The following is a 22,525-nucleotide window of genomic DNA, read 5'->3' as shown; positions in this document are numbered from 1 at the left end:
CGCTATTGTCTTCATTATATTATGATACAATATATATAACATTTATATATCATAAATCTTTAAAATGACGAAGCAAAACGTGGCAATTGAAATGATCCATCGCAAAAAACACAATTGCGCTCTTCGCAATGGAATTATTTTTTCCTTAAGCAACTCGAGAATCCAATATCATAAGGAAACAATTTTTCCGCTGAATTTTTCTTATGCCAGATTGAATCTAACGCAATATTTTACCGGTAATTAAAATATAAAGAACCTTGCCTGTGATAAAAATATAAAGAATACTGAGCAACGCATAGAAAGCGATCTCGCGATTGAATTCACAGATCGAGTGATGTCGTTTGAGAAACCTTAGACCTTAGACGAATCGATATAGCAGAAACGGATTTCATTTTCTCGCTCAGATCTGTTTACGTTACAGGGAAGGAGTGAGTTTATTTAATTCCACCTCTCCAACAAATTCCAAGAGCGATCGAAACGAGATGCTATAAGCATTCGATTGATCTCTCGAACTCTTTGAAAACGGAAACAAAAATTATGCTTAACAAGTTTAAATATAGGAAAAAAAAACCATTTCTTAGATACCTCTTTGTCGTTTGATAACGAAGGCTTGGTAATGTCTAATTTGATGTACTATTGATATTTATCCTATTTTTATCATTAAATTGTTTGTAAAACATCAATCGTTAATAAACTTAAATTATGCCGCATTTCATTTTTCTCTCTTCTTGAATCAATATTGCATTACATTATTACAATTTAAAAATGTTCAATACCACAAGTAAATTATAGCTATTCTATATTTATAAGCTCTTAGAATTTTCTTTTATAAATTAAATATGTAAATATATCTTTTACAAACTGTATATTAATAGACATATTAATAGAGAAAAATAAATTTATATAATTTATTACATTAGAAAAATAAAACTCAATATAATTGTTCATTTGATATACGTCCACATTACACAGAGAAATAAAACTATTGCTATATTTCGAATAGAATTGCTTCAATTGTATTTTACATTATACGAAGGCGTGTCAATGAAGACCTTCTTTCATCGTAGTCTCGCCGAAAATGTATATAGCGAATTAACATTCAAATCGACCGGATGTATGTACACTAATCTGGCAATAATGGAACCTCGAACTACGAAAGCCGTTACAATCTCGGTGCAAAGCTAGAATTGAGCGAAGATTCAATTATTGTGGTAATGTAATGGCGTCGTTTGAACACAACTCATGAATTGTCATTTGAAATTGATTACAATGGATCGGTCAATCTGTTAATTTACATACTTTTACATATGGACATAAGACAAAATTGATGGATCCTAAGTAAATTAGATTCGACGTGCTTCTTAAAAGAAAGCTTCTTTTTAGAGTAAACGACGGAACATCAACAAGCGTGATTCGAATGAATAGTTCGACATATTAATGACGAAGCTACTATTTGCATGTAATTTCCATGCAAATTGTGTCTAATTTATGTCCAATTAAAGCACTGTTAAATAGAGATTTCTGTTTGAAAATTAGAGATAGAAAATATATAAAAGATATTTATTTAGTTTATATAAATAATATTTATGGAAATCCTATTTCAATATATATAATAAAATTAAAATAGTTTTATAAAAATTATATAAAAGAAGTCGAAAAAGAGAATTTCTCTACACTAAGATTGTAAATATGATAGGAATTTAGGCAAATAACAGATTGTATTAAATTGATGTAAAGAGAAAAGTATAAGTATATAATTTCAGATTTTGCACTTGTGATTGATTGATTTTAAAGGATGACATCTCATGTAAGACTGATATGCAGTACAATAATGTATCTAACAACATATATTTTAAAACTGAAAAGATCAATAGCATATTCTATAATTTAGAAATAAAAAATGGATATTATACATATGATACATATAAAATGTATAAAATGTGCAAAGTTAATTAAAAGTGAAGTGCTAATCAGTGTTCAATTAATAATAATTCACTTTTCTCTTATGTTGCTTAAATTGTTTATTGTAAAATTGGTTGTAATTATTTTCTAGAAATTTACGAAATGCAATATATATTTTATGTAAACGATATTTCACGCAAATGCTATTGAAGCTCACAAGAATCGTCAGATATGTTTCTCAAATCTCGCAGATTGAAAGGCAGACATGAACCACGTGTAACAAATCAGTAAACGCACATCAGTAAATCGATTATTATTATATATATTCCAGCGAGCGCGCGTTTGTTTTCCCCACGAATTTCGAGAATTACACGTAGTTCTGGTGGAACATGCAAATTGCGATCTACGTGTGAATTGTGGAGCGTTCGAAACACAGTATTTACTAGAAAATCAAATTTTGTGCGTAACTGCAAATATTCGTCAAATATAAATATATTTAATCTTATATAAGATATAATTCTTTCATTGAAATTGTCGAAAGGATAAAAAATAAAAATTCTTATTAATATTTTTTTCACATCACATCAAATAAGTAAGAATAAATTAGATTAAAAATAAAATAGATAAATAATTATATTTAAAATCTAGAAATGTGTGTAAATTTATTTATGCTACTCGAAATTATTATTTTATTTTTCATTCTAATTGTGTTACTTTTTTCTAGAAACGTCAGAATTATTTTTTTATTCGTATCTAGATCGTAAATGTTTGTCTTTTCTTAAAACTGTAAGAAATCTTAAAATCACATCAATTAATATTGTATTCTGAGTATTCTTATAATAGACTAATTTTAAAAACTAAAAATCTGTCACATTAAAAGTAAATTAAATTAATTTTATTCAGCTTAGCTTACTCTATTTTATATACTTCTCATAAATAATTATGTATATTAATATATTAATTAAACATTAAAATTATTCAGGTTTGTGGCATATTTTTTGAAATTACAAAATAATCGTTATATAAAATAATTGATAAATTTTTAAAAAATTAAATGTTTTTTCACAAATCGTTATATAAATTAAGATATTAAATTCATTATAATGTCAAAGAATATTTCCAAATCAGAATATTTTAACAAGCAATACGATATATAAAATCTACACACAAAGTAGCAACGGATATTCGAAAACGATCGTGAACTTTTCGTCTTACAATCTGCTACTTCTCTCCCTTTTCGTACTCGTTAGCTTTTGATGACTTCCCCTGAGAAGAAATTTTCATTCATCGGATGTAATTCCCTGCTACGGAACTCTCAAAGCAACTTTGCGATAAATTTGATGTCCGACCAGATTTCCCAGGAAATATCGAATATTCTACAGTAAAAATAACTATAGAATTTCAACATAATTGTGAATAATAAGCCGCGCAGATAGATCGTATATTGATTGAGAAATATTGCAATCAAATAAAAGGGGGAAAAAAAGAGATCGCAAAGAAGAGAAGAGCATTCATGAAAGCAGTGTTCAGAAATGTATAGCCTTTATTGCAGAAGTACCAATTATCGATAATATATCCTCCCTCAAAGACATTCCGTCAACCTCGTTCTTGCCTGTCCGTTGTGACAAGATTAAATCGCTTATTTGCGACGCGCAAGTCGATGGAATGTTTTCGCACGAATCTTTTTTCGTTCAAATATCGATTTACCACGTCAAACATTATTTTAATCAGAGTTGATTGTGTACTTTTCTAGCCATATCTGTACATTTAATCGTATAGACGTATAATAGTCTAGATTTAATATTATATACATATAATAGATATAATCGTATAGACATATAGTCTAAATAAGATAGAATATCTTTATAAAAATTTGGCAGTATTTTTACTGCCAAATACTGATAGTCGATTGTTAAAATTAAAGCTTAAGATATAATGTCAGTGAACTCAGATTTTGATAAATATAATGATAAAAAATAATCTCTGACAATTATACAAGTTATAACAACAAATACGCAATATCAACATAATACATATTCTTTCTTATCCATATGAGTAAATTTAAAAAATTGAATATATATAAACTTATATCAATTTGACGTAACTAATTCTAATTATATTTTTAATGTTATATTTCTATAAAAGCATGCTTTTAAAGTTTTAAAAAGTATGACAGTTTCAAGTTTTTTCAAAAATGTCTGTCTAGATAGTGTGATATGTCAAATACTCCAAATTAAATAAAAATAACAAATCTACAAATAAGAAGAAGTACGAAGAGAACTTCGAACACAAAATATCTCAAAGAAACTACAAATTTCTTTCAGTTCCAGATACTTCGACAAAATTGTTTCTTGTAACAAAAATTTATAATATGTATTATGTTAATTTAAAGATATTAGATCTTTTATAATTTTTTCAATCTTCTTTTAAATTTTTTATTTAAAATATTAAATTAATTTAATTTATTAAATCTAAATTACGAAACTTATTGTATAATAATACTTTATATGCATATATATAATATTATAACTATTATTGTTTTATGTTAAAAATTCGAGACTTACTTATTAATTAATATTTATGTGCAAATGTGACTCAATATTTTTGGATATTCATATAAATTTTATTCGTAATCTCATGCAATTTGGATTGTCGATCTCGTACGACTTATCGAATCTGTTTAGGAATGCAATGCATAAATTATTTAACAGGGCGTAATTATTTGGTCGGTTTAATTTAATGTCACGCGCATTATAAATTACACATGTGAGAGCGACATACATTCTCGAGTGCACACAGGTGTAATTACTAGGATCGTGCGTGTACGTGTCTTTCACACGAGCGAATATAATCCAAAAAAGGCGCATGTGCAGAAGAGCACAGAGGATCTATTAACAGCCATTATAGCTACCAAAGAATATCACATCAGAGTTAAAATAAAGTTGCCTGGTCTCATATTCACGATTTTAGCTACTGAAAATTTAATTACGTCATTTTTATATCAAAAAGTAAGCCTATAGATATATTCAAAGTAATCTAAATATCTATAAGACATTTTTATATTCTATTTAATCATATTTAATAATTACATATATTATATAATATTATATTTAATTATATTATATAATTATATATTATATATTATATTATTATATTTGATGATTTTTAATTATTAAATATATATAATTAATAAATATAATAACCGCACACCACAATAAAAATGTCAGGACTTATTTTTCACGAAGTAACAATAAGCAATTAATCTTTAATGGAAGCAATATTTTCCAGTTTAATTACTTTTAGCACACAGGTGCATTGCATGTTACAATTGTGTCCATAATGAAAAATACAAAGAAAAGGCACTCCTTGTTTTACATATCACGCCCTATCGTAGACTTACGTTATCCTACTCACATTATTATTTAAAAATTATATAATAATTAATTTTGATTATTCCACAACAAATATACTCATAATAAATATAAGTTAAATAAAAATATAGATACAAAAATCTCTTATCCGTATATCCTCTTTTCTTTTCAAAGAAAAATTAAAAAAAATAAAATTTTAATAAAATTATAATAAAAAAGTAAAAAGAGATAAAGAAAAAGCTGTTAAGGCATATGTATAAGATCTCTTTTGTATAAGATACTATTTTATGTACATAATTTAATTTGCAACGAAATATTTAAATTTAACTTCGTCTAAGTTATTATTGTCATTACAAAATTAGAATTTTTCCTTTTCTTTCTTTTTCATCATAACTCCTCTGGAATAAACGTTGGAAGATATACGCATTTATCACATGAGTTTATTTGTACAGATGTGCGCCTTCCCCGAATACGCATTTCCCCGATTATGTCAAACACATAGTCACCGTTTTTTGATCTTATCCAAATTTTAAAAATAAACTTGTCAATTAATTCGTAAAATGTGCATGATGACGTTGTAATCGGCATATAAATATAATTTATGCAAATCAAAAAACTCGTTGATAATATATACATTTTCTTTAACTTTTATATTCGTTATCTTTAATATGTATCGTGACACCTCCTCCCAAAGTGACCTTCCATTCATTTAATAATGCCAAACATGAGTCGAATTTTTAGTCAAATGATATGTCAACGCAAATCCACAATTTGATAAAATGTCTACGTTGCTTTGCTACTCATTTGAATGTCAATAAAGCATTTTCGCATTGACATTACAAATTCATTTCTAAATGTAATTATAAATCGGGTCAAAAACACAACATATCTAATAAATTGTAATTAAAATAGTTAACTTTTAAAGCAATTTAAAATTTAAAAACATGGTTTTACGTAACCAATGTCAATATTCTAAAAATATTTTAATACGAGGAAAAACATATTCGCTTTAGACGAGGAGTTCCTCCATTATCGCAAAAAATACGCACGAAAAGCCTCAATATATCGACATCTACTCCACATTCCGACTTCTCAATGTCAAAAAGGAGATGTGCATAAAATATATCGTATAATGGACGCGCACTCCCAAGAAACGACTTTTACATACACACATATGCATATAAGAAATCGATGTGATTCGTACGAAACGGCGAAAATAACTAGAGATGGAAGAGCTTGTCGCTCGAGAGCTCATGTTTGATTCTTGGAATCAAAAGTCAAAATTGCGAAAACACGATTTCACGAATTGCATGACGTATACCATCGTCGAATATAAGCTGAAGTCTTTCACACCACCTTCCATTCAACGTTTCTATATTTACGGCGCCCTCGTTAATACGAACAATGAACACGCAACTACCTAGATTGTAAAGTTGGATTAATTACCTGAGTCAATCCAAGTCTTTCGTCGTCAACGGCGTTTTCCAATTTGTTTCTTTCTTGTTTATCCGCTTCATTATTCGCTTGCTTGCAAAGCTTGCGTCGCGTTATTTCTTTCAGTATGTGACTTATTTCATGATTTAATTAAAACGTCGCTTCGCGCGCAAGACACTAATATTGCTTTTAAAGATTTCGCATGTATCATGTAAAGCTTCTAAATTTCTTTTTTTTTCTATTTTCTCTCTGTCTTTTGTAATACTCGAAAGAAAAGTTTTTAATCATTGAAATCATTTTCAATTATTGAAAATAAAATCTCGCTAATATCTCGCTCTAATATAAACTTATCACAAAAATATCTCGCTCTAATATCAACTTATCACAAAAATATATATTTAAGAAACTATAAAGTAAGCAACTTGAAATGTAAAGAAGAGACAAAAATTTAATAATTCTTGAAATTATATCTATTTGTAAAATTCTTTTCAAAATCAATGGAGAATGTGCAGAATTTTATTTCGATGTAAAGAATCCGAAGCATCAATCAAATCTGTCTGGCAGCGGAATTTTATTAAATTACTTTCAGTGAGGCAAAATAACTGTTATTTTTTACACTAATTGCTAGATGCCAGCGTTCAACACGTAACAATTTCACAAGTCATAAGTAATTCTATTCTTAAATTTGCAAAAAACCCACAGGTAGAAGCCGGTATGATAATGAATTGTAGATCTCAATATGCCTCGTTACCTTGGTCACGTCTATTCGATACTAAAAGTCCTCGCGCCTCGGTAGATTGAAAATGAAGTGCTCGTAAAAGCTCTTCTTCTCTACTCGTTGGTATACTTTATGTATAGCACCCGCATGACAAAGCTCCGTCTCATATTTTCACCGTATCTTCAACGTTAAATGCGTCGCAAAAGCCCATCAAAAATAGAATGATCTTTTCTTTTACTCTGTCTTATCTAGAAAGCAGTTGTTCATTGTTAGAAATAAAACGAGACATTTTTTGGGTTTATACTGAGAGCGAATAAGTAAAAAATAAACAGCAAGTATACATTTTCGCTGTTCTATTTTTTAGAATATGCATGTTAATACCAAATATAAGCAAAATGTTTATCAACAATTTTTGTTAAATTTAATTTGCTCATGAAGAAAAGCAGTACACATTTTTTAAATTGTAAAATTTTAAATTAAAATTATTATAATTAAATCATTGCTCAACAAGATTAAATTTGTTTGCCAAGCTTTATCGCATATTTCGAGCTTATTCACTAAGTTAATTAATGTTGTCTAATTTGCGTATGAATCGACATTTCAAACATTACGCTACATAATTTACATATGACGATTTTTTTTAAAGTACCTTTTTAATATGTGCTTACATATGTTGCAAAATGTTCGATGTTTTTTGTCGAATTATATCAATATTATTTAATTATTATGAGCTAGTTATTTTGTATTTAATTTAAATAATTGGAATATATACTAATATTTCATAAAGGCAAAATAATACAAATAAATAAGATTACACTTTTTAATCAAATAGTAAATATAAGTAATATAATTAATTGAATAAAATTAATTTTAACCAAACAGTACGTATATAGTAATTTAATATAATTGAAATAAATATTTCTTAACTAGTATAATCATGAAAAAGCTGAAAGTTTTATCGGAGGACTTGTAAAATAAGATATACTATTAATGAGATTTTTTTAAACTTGTTTTAAAACAAAAAAATATATATAATATATATCATGTTATATATACATATGTATAACATAAATCAAAATTTCTAAGATTTATGTCATTACATTGAAATAATTTCTATCAATTTTGAAAAATGATTATTGATAACATTTTCACTTTTGATTCTTTCACATAATAATAAAAATATTATACTCATTAAATATAAATAAATAAATCAAATACATTGTGACTCAGATTTATTACTTCGTTCAATATATTTTCACATCCACCTGTTGAATTCGCTATCATATATTATAATAAATTAAGTACAATAATATTACAATTTATTTAATAATTCGATATATTCAAGATTTATATATTAAAAATAATATCAAATATTATTTTTTGTAATTGAAATATTTCTTTATTTCGCGAAGAATATTAATGTAGACAATCATATATAATCAAGTACGTAAAATAAATGAAAAACAAAAATATATCTGTAGCCGCAAATAATGATGCAATAATTCTTTGTCCCTAATTAAATGCGAAATTAATTATATACTCAAAAATTGTATTAAGCGTTTCAAATTTTCAAAATATGTGCTACATAAAATGCCTTTTAAAAAATTTGTCATTATTTGATATCTATAATTGTTCAATCATTGTTCATTATCTTGATGAAGAAAGCTTTATGCCGTAATTAATCGGCATTTACTTGTATGTTTGCCAAATAATTTATTTATCCTAAATTATCATTACCGATAAAAATAAAAGATACTTTGTGTTCATTTATTACTACTTATGTATCAAAAGTCTTATTGTCTTCTTTCAAAAATAAAAGATCATTTACATATATTATACATTAATCTTTCTATTAAAATATAACGATATTTTTCACATAATTTTCTTTAAAGTATAAGTAAAAATAGTTTTAAAAAATTTAATACTTCTAGAAAAATATAATTTTACACAGTAAAATGAAATACTCTTCTGAGCTATAACAAATATAGATATTGAAAAAGAAATATTAACAGTGAAAAAACAATCTAATAAAAAACCTATACTAAGAAATAATAAAAAACTAACTGGTTTCAAATCATATTAAGGTTAACAATCTTTGTGAAAATTGCTACAGTACAATCTTAATTATTACATCCAGAACTCGTTTCATTTATTAAAGTACAACATGGAGAGAAGGCCAATTCACGCCGTTTCTAATTAATGAAACAATATTCTAAAGAGAAGCATCCTGTGATTAAAAGAGCAAATCAACGTTACAACTTTGTACTTACATGATGTAATTCGCAATTTATAATGAATACTTCAAATTAAGTTAGACCTCAAAAGCTATATATTTCAGATAATATTTGTTCCCTCGAATTAAAATTATCACTGACGAATTATTTATGAAGAAAAAGATATCAAACACTAAGCCAATTATTGCGTGTCTGCGTTATGTTCAATGAGACTCTCACTACGGAAATCGATTGCAAATTTTTTTTTTAATCACTAAGTGTCACGTCAGAAATACTGACGGTGCAAATATCGAGTTTATAGAAAACAAATATTTCAAGATTGAAAGTGGAAAAACAATCAGTCGCGGAACTTTATTTAATCGTCGAATCGTCAATTCAGACCGAAACGTATCAATTTCACAATATTCTTTCAATGTAACATTGAACAATGCAAAAATATTACACAATCTCTGGTGATGTTCTGTAATAAACTTTTAAACTTCGCATCAACTAAAAATGTGCAATATGTTGCACAAGATATTAAATAAACAAATTTAAAAAATTTATTAAACATATTTTAAATATTGTATATATGTAAGTTTAGTTAATATACACATAATTAATTTAATAATAATAAAATTACAATTTTACAAAGCTTTAGATTAAAAAAGTGATAGAATTTAGAGATAAGATTTTTATATATTGACATCTCTCTTTTATCTGATTTTGATGATTTTTTTTAATCGTAAATTTTTATATATATTTTTATATACAATGTTATATGTAAATTATATAATTTGAGATTTTTCTGCTCATATTTATTTCAAAAATATAGCGTATTTAGAATATAGTGAAAATTTAGAACTATCTATTTTATTGTGATAAATCATTTAAATATATAAATAAAAACAATATGATTAATCATTTGGCGCTGAATAAATGAGCTCTACATATAAAATGCATTTGCGACATATACTGATAAAGAGTTTTACTGCTATATATGTACATAATAATATGTGACATTTCCGAATATTTTAACTCTTTTGGGAACGCATTATATCTTCAGAGCAAACATTGATTAACTTTAGCTTAATTCAATTAATCTTGGTTGCAACAACCGGTTTGTATGAAAGTCGCTCTGCATTCCATTAATTATGCATCGTGCAAACTTGCGCTTTACATGCGTCCGTGTTACATCGTCTTCATCAATAATATGTGCTCTGGTTTGCAAATATATGACGAATAACAGAATGCGAATTGCATGCGAATCCTGGTTCATTATTAAAATTTAAAATAATAATTTAAGCACAAAGTAATTAAATAATACGACACAACAACACACATTAATATAAATCTGTATTTGTTTTTTTCAAAACTTCTATGCTGTGAGAGATAAAAAGAAAAAAGAGAGAGAAAGAGAGATAGAGAAAAAAAGAGATTTAACGAAAAGAGAATCATATTAGAATAAATTTTGATAATATAAATTACATTATATTCCTGTATGAATTTTTTATATATATCATATATATAATCTATTTAAAACAATCTAATAAAAAACCTATACTAAGAAATAATAAAAAACTAACTGGTTTCAAATCATATTAAGGTTAACAATCTTTGTGAAAATTGCTACAGTACAATCTTAATTATTACACCCAGAAGATTTTTTTTTTTAATTCTTTAGCTAATTTGGCATTAATGTTGGAATTAGTAAAATTTTTAATGGATCGTCTCTCTACACAATCTTTTGATTTTTAAAATTGAAGTATGTTTTTTTCTATTTCTTTCTATTTTTATTTCTCTTTCATTTGCTAATTTTAATTCTCTATATTATTTGTATTAATTGAAAATTGATTCTGCACAATTCAAAATTTAATAATTCAGCATTTCATATCCATCTAAACTTAATGAATCGTATATTCATGTTTTAATATATTTAAATATATTCGATTCTCAGTTTATACTTTATACTTAATATTTTAAATAGTAGCCTGACATTATGCCGTGCAGTTTAATGAGACAAGTGAATTTAAGATTCCATAAGTAAGCAATGAAGATAAGAGAAACTTATCTGAAATTTTTCAGCAATAAATTTTCAATTTCCGACACTTTTTGTTCTTAAAAAACATTATTCGATACACAAAAATGTACTTGTAAAATAAAAAGCAGAAATTGTGATTATATAATATATTTCGCATATTTCTATTAAATTAAAATGCGTTTTATGAATAAACAAGTCATGTTTCAATCTTCTCTTTTATATATTACGCGAAAATATCCTCAGGTTAAAAATCCAAATAGTGACGAGCTACTATTTCATAAAATAACTCTTGTAATATATGTACAATATTAGAAAAAAATATGTAATTGAAAAAAATAATCTTAAGCATCCAATCATTATACAGTGCTTATTCTTAGTTACTGAATTATCATACGTTTTATTCACGATTGATGATTTCTTAATTAAGTCGTTTATAAATAAATATAATGATTGATTACGCACATTAACGTTCAACTAATCTATTAGTAGATAAAATACAAACAAAATAACATATTAATTTAATAAAAAATTAAACTCTAATGGTTTTGTCTTCGATAATAATACTAAATGACTAAAGCATCATTATCCTGTAAATTATTTATATTTGTGATATATCATCATATCTTTTCCATAAATAGGACGTCAAGTCTCTATTTGTGAGCTGGGACATACAAAAACTTGTAATAAAAAGTTTTTCGAATAAAAGTCATCCATTTAATCTCCGGATAACTCTCACACGCTGCGTCTCATACTCGTCTAAATTAATACTCGACTGACATTGCGAAATAAACTCGATAACAGAGCGTGAACAATTAAAACAATCTTAATTATCTTCAACTTGGTATTCAGAAATTGATATTCATACTAGAACTCAATAATTTTCTCGGTATTAGCAATCGGACGAAGCAATCAATTAATCGACTTTTTTTTACGTAGGATTTTCATACGAGTTATAGCTCTTTTCGGGGAGGAAGGAGGGCGAAAGGACGGGATCCCTCTGCTATAATTGGCACTGTCGTGGGGCTAAGTCTTCGTAATATAATCATTGTGATTGAACCGTCGTCGAATAACGTATATCCGTTTCGCCAGAACGAATCCAATCGTAACGTTCATCGCACTAATTGATTTCAATCTATCTATCGAACCTCTATAATCTTTTTTTTTTTCTCGACATCCGCAATGTAATATAGTCACGCTGCTATAAGCATCTTTGAAGATATCAATTCGATATAATATAAATAGACAGATTTTTATATCAACAGAATAATAAATAGAATATACTGTGACAATAGAGAATATATTAATAATTAATTATAATAATATATTAATATATTAATTTCTCAAATATAAAATGAAATTAAAAATCCAAATCTATTTAATTTCTTTGATGATTAAAATACGGAGTTAAATCTGAGCTTGATCAATTGAGATTTTAATATTTTTTCTTTACAGAAAAATATCTCACAAGCATTTTACTTCGTATAAACAAAAAATAAAAATGATGATAATTTGTCGTCATTTTAGTAATATTTAATTAAGACAACAATATCGTAAATAGAGAGTATATGCAAATTTCATTATATTGTATGAAAATAATTCAAGCAATTTGCTAAAAGTTTAATAAATATAAAATCACAATCGCCTTAAACTTTCAAACGCATACAACTTTAAGTATGACGTAAGAAATCACGAAAATATTTTCAGTCACGTATACCTCCGGAAACGTGAAATATTAGTCACTACTTTTGAAGTAGTAGAATAACTATGGATGAAAGTAGTTACTAAAATAAATGCCAGAAAAATTTTCACTTTATCTTGGAATTCATCATCAATCATTATAATCTACATTTTTAAATTAAAATTACAACTCTGTATTTGCAAAATGCAAGATTATTATTATAGAAATTATGCTATTATTAGTTTAGTGTGTTGTATACGAAACAAAATTCTAACAACTTTCACGATTATAGTCGGCAAAGGTTACAGAAAACCTACGAGGATCGGCTCCATAAATTAGACAACGCTAATTGCGATAAGTGAGTTAGTTTATACTTGCTAATTAGCTTCAAACTGACGAGAAGTGCATGCGCTCAACGAGAGAGATGCGAGAGAACCTGTCTTACATCAGTATAGAAATAAATTCAACAACTTCGTCAAATATAAGTGACATCCGCATACATACATACACAATCTGATATTTTGATAAAATCTGATATACTGCTCATGAAGCTCTGCTCAGCTTCATTAAAAGTTCTCTTGTAACTTTTATGCAATATAAATTTAAAACAAAATGTTCAATAAAATACGTAACATACGCGCGTATTAAAGTGCTAAAGTGCTACGTACCAAAGTGTTATTAATATTATAAGTATTGTATTGTTTCGGCATATCAAAAAGATAAATTTAAAACTCTCTTCTTTTGTTATAAAATTTGATTAAAAATACGAGTGCATATGATTTCATATTTTTGACATTAAACATTTTGAGAATCATATAACCTAAATTGAGGTTCCATTAATGCTTCTATTGAAAATAAAATAAAAAATATTTTGTCATCTATTTATAGTTCTTTTTAAAGCTTAATTTACCAAAATTTTAATTTTTAATGGCAATTTTTATTTTTTAACTCTTGATTATATTCTTGATTATATTTAGATTTAAACTTTTATAATAATAAAGAAATTATTAGAAATTATTGATATATATATTATGTAGCATATAAATATATTAATTATAAAATATTGTGATATTACAGCTATATAATAATACTATTATCCCGCAAAACAATGCTGTTTGAAGAAGACAAGATAACTGTGAATTTATTTATTATGCAATGCAATAAATAATTGAATAATTATTAATTAAAGATAGAACATATTACATTTAATTAATACTTAGAATTTAAATTGTCTTTATTCTTCCAAACAAATTTACTGTAAAATAATACTGCAACTACATATATACGATAAGTTATTCCTTCACCTTACAATAAATAGAGAAACTATTGTTAATATCTATATAATAAATAGCTTTAATATTTTTATATAATAATTCAAAATTATTTCTGTAAATCTATATATATTATAACAAAAGTTATAATTAATAGCTGATATTACACAATATACGAGAATAGAAACGAGACTTTGAAACTCTTTTTTTATGACAACAGAGCAACAATATAAAAAAATATATTCTACTCATTTTATGCATTCCAACTTGCACGCGTCTCAAGATGGCGTCCACGCGCACGTGCAACGAATATGAATGAAATATCTCACATCTGCTTTGCATTGTCAAAATTTGAAATATTAGCCCAATTTATAAACAAAATTAATCGTTATTGAAAACCTATAAAAGCGCCACTTTATCATCTAACTAAAAGTCAAGTCTGACGACAGTAAAGTGAGAACAAATCACGAAAAAACGATCTCGAGCTTTCCTGCAAAATTTTCTCAGCCATTTTATCAGGTACATATTTATGTGTGATATCATAAAGAATCCTGCAAACGTATTGCCGCACAATAAAGAAGACATATACGGGACTATTCAGCTCCAAATCTAAAGGCTCACATTTTATCGCACACGCAATGCGGAAGTAATAAAAGAGATTCGCTCTTCTGTCTATCGATGGGTCAGGATATGTGCTAAACGATTGTAGGTGGATTTACGAGTTCATACCACGATTACGGGCGATCGTCCGGTTATACCTCTAGTTCGATTTTCCCCTCGGGCGGAGGCTCTCCGGTGACTAGCCGGAAGCGTTCGGTCGCAGAAATCGGGCGTCATAATCTCACGAGATTGTCAGGGGATGTCAGGCAACCGGCGACGCGACGACAGACTCGAAAGCAGAGACAACAGCAAGGCAAGTCGCAACACCGAGGTGACCACCGGACTCTCGTCTTCTCTCCCGAGGAGATAATCTCGTCACCCCCTTTGTTACGATCGTGACCGCTCGGTGACCACTGAAACTACTGAGGGTGGCCGCGAGACCGACGAAAATCGCTCACGTGCGCATCGCCGCTTCTTCCGGTGCGAGGGCGACGACAGTGACAACGTCGGCTGGAGGATCGCGCGTGCTACCGATTGCGCACGCTCGCGCACCGGCGATTGTTGCCGATCGACGGGGATTGGTGCGAGCCGAGGGTGGCGAGGATGGCGCACGAGGTCGTACGCCGACGGAATTCGCGACGAAACGCGAGGGCTCGCATCTCAACCGCACGACGGTTCGGAGGCGACTGGCATCCCGAGGGCTTCCGCGCCTCCTCCTAGTTGGTCGACGGTCGGCGGTCGCTTGGAAGGTTGGCTCTGGTCGCTCGCCTGCTGCTGGTTCCGGCTCTCTCGCAATCACTGGGCGCAGACGCCCCAAGAACAATCACGGGGCGTCATGATAGGGTCCGTTCTTCTCCAAGTTCTGCCGTTCACCCCGTTTTCTCGGCCATGGCGTCTAACATGGATTATCCGCTCGCGATTACGATATGATGTAAGATTTAGAGTCATTAAATGTTTTTTTATTGCATGAATATATGCAGAGTATGTCGTATATAACATAATTTACACATGTAATTTAAACTTATTTTTTTCCGAAAAAAGTCTGCAACTATTTTCGAAGGATTAAAGCAATTAGATAAGAGTGATAGTAGAAAAAAACAGTATTGGTCAGACATTAGATTTTCTTGGGAATCTTTAATTTTGACAGCAATGTATGTTATTTTTAATTATTTTCCGGAGAAAACTCTGCCTCTTTTTGCGATTAAAACAACTTAATAAGAGTGACAGTAGAAAAATTTAGTATTGGTCAGACATTAAGTTTTCCTGGAGATCTTTAATATTGACAGCAATGTATGTTATTTCTAATTTTCTTCCGGAGAAAACTCTGCCTCTTTTTGCGATTAAAACAACTTAATAAGAGTGAGAGTAGAAAAATTTAGTATTGGTCAGACATTAGGTTGTCCTATAAATTTTCCTTTAATTTTGACAGCAATGTATGTTATTCTTAATTATTTTTCCGGAGAAAACTCTGCATCTTTTTGCGAATAATTAAAACAACTTAATAAGAGTGACAGTAGAAAAATTTAGTATTGGTCAGACATTAAATTTTCCTGGAGATCTTTAATTTTGACAGCAATGTATGTTATTTCTAATTTTTTTCCGGAGAAAACTCTGCATCTTTTTGCGATTAAAACAACTTATTAAGAGTGACAGTAGAAAAATTTAGTATTGGTCAGACATTAAGTTTTCCTGGAGATCTTTAATATTGACAACAATGTATGTTATTTCTAATTTTTTTCCGGAGAAAACTCTGCCTCTTTTTGCGATTAAAACAACTTAATAAGAGTGACAGTAGAAAAATTTAGTATTGGTCAGACATTAAATTTTCCTGGAGATCTTTAATTTTGACAGCAATGTATGTTATTTCTAATTTTTTTCCGGAGAAAACTCTGCATCTTTTTGCGATTAAAACAACTTATTAAGAGTGACAGTAGAAAAATTTAGTATTGGTCAGACATTAAATTTTCCTGGAGATCTTTAATTTTGACAACAATGTATGTTATTCTTAATTTTTTCCGTAGAAAACTCTGCATCTTTTTGCGATTAAAACAACTTAATAAGAGTGACAGTAGAAAAATATAGTATTGGTCAGACATTAGGTTTTCCTAAAAATTTTCCTTTAATTTTGACAGCAATGTATGTTATTCTTAATTTTTTTCCGGAGAAAACTCTGCATCTTTTTGCGAATGATTAAAACAACTAAATAAGAGTGTGACAGTAGAAATATAAAGTATTGGTCAGACATTAGGTTTTTCTAAAGGTTTTCCTTTAATTTTGACAGTAATGTATGTTACTCTCAACTTTTTCCGAAGAAAATTCGGCAACTTTTTGCGAATGATTAAAACAACTAATTAAGACAGTAGAAAAAGATAGTATTGATCAGACATTAAGATTTTCCTGGAGATCTTTAATGTTGACAGCAATATATTTTACTTCTATCTCTCATAAATGTATTATGTAAAATGTATAATAATGATTAAAAAACATACAATATTCTCGTTTTTGTTTAAAAAAAACTCTAGAATAATATATAAACAAAATGATTAACAATGTATAGTAATAAAGAATAAAAGAATATTTCTTATTAATGTAAAAAATATTTTATATTTTAGAAAGTTTTTAGTCTTTTTCTATATTTTACTTGGTTAAACTATACTTTAATAATTCAAACATTGTACTCGTATTATCTCTGTTTTAAGTATTAAAGAAATTAATATTAAAAGATGCAAAGAGAAAGAGTAAGAGGTTAATACTGAAAGAAATTATAACTGAAAATCTATGTAAGCACAACGATAATAATGAGAGTGAAATATATTAAAAAGACAACATATTATTAAATGGATAAAGAATATTAATAACGTAATATATAATATATAATAACATATGTTAAAGTCTAATATAATAAATTATAATTGAGATTGAAAAAAAATGTTTAATACTTCTTTTTCTCTCTCTTTCAAATGATTTTGTTTCTTTCATGAATTTAACTATTTACAATTAGTTTAGAATAATTTTTTTGACAAAACTTACAAATAATTCTAAGAAAATCGAATTTTTTTGTAAACATCAAGATCGGTGTATTTTGCTTATGTTAGAAGGCAAAGTGTTTACTTTATAGAGAAAACTGCTAAGCTCTTACTATAAAGATGTTTTGACACGTCGTCGTTCGTTTAACAAAATTGCAAGCATGTCATACGTTTTTTGTCGTGTTCTACATCCTTTGATGCACTTCGCATTCTTTGAAGAGTTGTAGCACCTTTCTTTTCGTATTTTTCTGCGGCAGCATTTTTCGAAGTCATTTGATATCGAGAATTTTAAGACGTACAATTTTAAAGAGTTATATATTGTGTTTACACATAATACATAAATTCGCTTTATATTCATAATGTATTATCTTCTTTTCCTATATCAACTTTGTTTTGCATATTTTATATGTATGTATGTGTGTGTATATATATATTACACAAATTATGTTTTAGAGATATATTAAAAAAGAATAATAAAAATCATTATATAAATACGTAAATGTAATTATTTAGCTATTATTGGTTGCTTCACATTTTGTAATACATTTTTATTTATTTTTTGCAATTTCTTTAATAATCTTTAAGCATATGTATATTTCCCAGACAGCATCATGTCCAAAATTGGAGCATAAAACATCTTTAAGAAATTTTTAAAACATCTTTAAAAAGTCTTATGATATAATATCCAAAAGACATTTTAAAAAACGTCTTAAAGACGTCTTATGTCCCGATTTTGGACATGTTTCGATTTTTGTGCTGTCTGGGTTTACGTGCCACGCTACTATAAACTAAATAGATAAGCTTAGTATTAGCGGAATAATATTGAAACCATAATATTAGTCGTCATGAATTAATTAGAAATGTATAAATGTATAAATTGTATAGTAACTATGCATAAAGATAGATCAATAGTTATTACATGCAAATCTCATGAGTACCGCAAACAGCAAAATACTGTCATTGCATATATGCATAATTTTATTTGTATATATGTGTAAACTCATTGTTATTATGCTTATTTAATCATTTAACATAACGACAAGAGATTATGAACATCATTATTTCATAGATTAATTTAAGTAATAAAAATTATTATTTCAGCTCTTCCTAAAAAAATACATCTTTCGTATTTAACTCAAATCTATATATAATTAACCACTACTCATCTTGCAGCTTTTAAGTCTTTACGATCTTTCATACAATTCATCAAAATAAGGAAAATTAATTTTAAAATAATTATTTTATTTTATATATTCAATTTTATTCCGATAATGTTAGCTATTATCTATCTAATATATTAATATTTGCGACATTGGCCGACTTAATTAAAAAATTTATCACATTTAAAAGCGAAATGGATTGAAGATACTATATCGCTGCATTTTAAGCTTCTCTCATCTCTTTTGTAATATTCATTCTGAGGATAATAGCAACATTTCTTAAGCAGCTTGGCTTAACTTAAAGAACAATTGACGAAATATCTTTAAAATATGGAGCATAATATTAAAATATATCCTTCTTAAATATTCAAGGAAGTTAATTACATCGTGTGTGCTCCTACTACCTCAATAGAAACTTTACACTTTCGAATTTAAGAGCAAATAATATAATTCCACTATAAACAATCAGATAGATATTTACTAAAATTTGTTCAATTTTATTTTAAATTCATAGAAAGCGGCTTTACATACTTGTCTAGCATTGTAGAGCCACGTGATAATCAATATTCGTGACATATCATGCATCATATGGCAGGAAGTTATATATCAATTGTTAAAATTTTTGGTCTGTTTCGTCAAGAAACTTTCATGTTTGAACCTATCAAGATATAGACATAAACTCTCCATACTCTTTTCAGCATGTTTTTTTGGCTCATGCTTCAGTAAAGTTCTATTTGTCCCTAGTCTGTCATGCGACTTCGCCTGTTCTTCGCTTCGTATCTTTTCTTTCCCTTCACAACTTTTAAAAGTTTTCTTTTTTCGAAACTTTTATCCGTAATCCCCCAGGCTGTCGAATCTCGCTGACCCTTCGTCGTGCGTGATGATATTGCGCGATTACCAATGAACCGGGGATTGCTATCAATCAATTTTAAATATAAAGACAAACTGTAAAAATAAACGATAAAAAACTCTGACATCCAAACAGTTTGCGGGAATGTCTAACAGTAGATAGTAGAATTTTATTTAATTTAATATTTCCTAAGGGATATGAGAGAAGACGACATTCACAATGCAATACGTCGCGAGCTCTTACATATTTATGTCAACCAATTATGATCCAAAAACGGTACGTCACTCTTTGACCTTTCGTGATATCTAACGCATAATATATAACGTAATCTTGCATAGTCATTTGGGAGATAACAAAAAGGAATTAAATATTGAGAGGAATACGATACCCAGCACAACTAATAATGATGAAACAATCGATAATAGTCGCTAAAGTATAGTAGGCAGTAAAAGTATTACTTCTTTTCAGAATATACATAGAAAATTCAGAAGTTATTCGAAATCCAGAATTTAAAGCGCTTAATAGATATAATTAACACACAAATACAAATTGCGATTTGACTTTTAAAATTAAAAATATTGTCAAACATAAAAAAAATATATAAAGTAATTTAGCATTTTATGTATTTTCCATCTGTTTCATTATTTCCGTAAATTTATTTTGCCGAATAATAAAATCGATCCTTGAAAATAAAAAAAACAAATTAAACATGGAATTAGAAGCAGTCAATAATTTTAGTCGAGTTAGCAATCACATTAAAGGTGTGTGCAATCAAAAGTTGTTCTGACTGACTTTTTAAGAAAATAAATTAAACTCACTCGAAACTTCATTATTACATTTCTGTAGCTAAAAACAAATAAAGCATCAATGTAATTGTAAAACAGCTGAAGAAAGTTCTTTGAAAAAATTTTACTCGTTATATGTTTATTTGTAGATACAATAACATTATGATGTATTAAACAATAAATGTATTTTATTAAATTTAGAAAAAGTCTTTCTTCTATTAATGTTTTTTATTAAATTTAAAAAAAGAGATAACATAAAATATATTGCAAAATACGATTTAATGTCATTAGTATCACTTTCTTCAATTTTTAAGATTTAATAATAAATTTTATAATTCTTTTTGTCGTGTGTATAGCTAATGTTTCGTAAAAGTTTAAATTATTACAAATTCTAGGTTTATTTTCTTTTGTTAATTGCGTAAAAAATTGCATATGAACATTCTTTAATATTTCTTGTATCTTAAAGTTGTTTTCTTTCTATCATGATTTAAACAGCATTACCTTATTTTGAAAAACACCAGAAAAGAGGAAAGTATAGTAAAATCAATACAAACTTTAATTAAACGCGTCATAAAAAAGCAGTCGCAGATACCTCAAAATATTCGAGGCAATTAGACGCAACAAAATAATAATTATAACTTTGCTAAATAATTCAACTTTTACAGCAGTTCCGAAACGTGACGATAAAGTGCATAGTCGAGTTAATGCAGGTCGACATTGCAATCAGCGGTTGTAATAGAATTATTACACTAATATTGAGAAAATCTTTTAATGAGACCGCTGTGCTGAACGGACAAATTAATTTCTTAAAATGCCAAAAATATAATTATAACTACAATATCCTAAACGAGAAACACATTATTTAACAGTTCTAATATTGATATTTAAATATGAAGATCACCCCCAATATGTATTATATTATTGTCTCCTTATTTAAAATCTTAGAAGGCTTGACAGAATAGCTCATTTTTTAAAAAAACTGTCACGCGTTGAATAGCTCGGGTACCTCGGGTTCGTTAAGCTCATACTCATTACGGTGAGTCCCTGAGGAATTTCCATAATATTATCGCAAAACATGCTTTGATTTCGCGTTTATCATATAATATTTTATAATTACCGGATGAGAATGAATCTGGTCTTTTTTTGCAGTCTTTAAAATATAATAAAAGTTTCGATGAGCTCATCAATAATTATTTTTATAAAAATAAAAAATTCTATAGCATTAATCTACAAAATAATTTATTTATCTCTTGCCTATCTTATGCCTAAAACTTACTTAAGATCATATTTCAAAAAACTTTTCTTCGAAATAAGAAGAAAGAAAACTCTAACAGATTCACTTATACATATATGAATGAGAGAATCTTTATCCCACAGTAATTCCGACAGGCAATGATAAAAGATTGATTATTTTGAAAATATATTATTTCCGAGGAAAAATATCTAGACTCGAAGAGAGAGAGAAAGATGATAAAA

At 27.8% G+C, this 22,525-nt stretch overlaps 1 protein-coding gene across 14 annotated transcripts in view; it reads right to left on the bottom strand.

The window, feature by feature from the left end:
* Nucleotides 1-22,525, bottom strand: part of Slo2 (slowpoke 2) — a 216,609-nt gene that overhangs the window by 108,141 nt on the left and 85,943 nt on the right. Inside the window, exon 1 of one of the 14 annotated variants that reach the window (XM_083039070.1) lies at nucleotides 15,358-15,932. The exons of 12 other annotated variants lie outside the window; for them this stretch is intronic. The gene's annotated coding sequence lies outside the window, so the exon portion shown is untranslated. Of the gene's footprint in view, nucleotides 1-15,357; nucleotides 15,933-22,525 lie in introns of those variants that run through there. One more of the 14 variants, XM_083039071.1, reaches the window with a different exon arrangement.

This window comes from Prenolepis imparis, unplaced genomic scaffold (genome assembly GCF_030444845.1).
Source record: "Prenolepis imparis isolate NDT839.2.m4 unplaced genomic scaffold, iyPreImpa1.0 SCAF_5, whole genome shotgun sequence".
In the NCBI taxonomy this organism is placed as follows: Eukaryota; Metazoa; Arthropoda; class Insecta; order Hymenoptera; family Formicidae; genus Prenolepis; species Prenolepis imparis.
The sequence above is the reverse complement of the archived record's forward strand: the minus strand, read 5'-3'. Positions and strand labels throughout refer to the sequence as shown.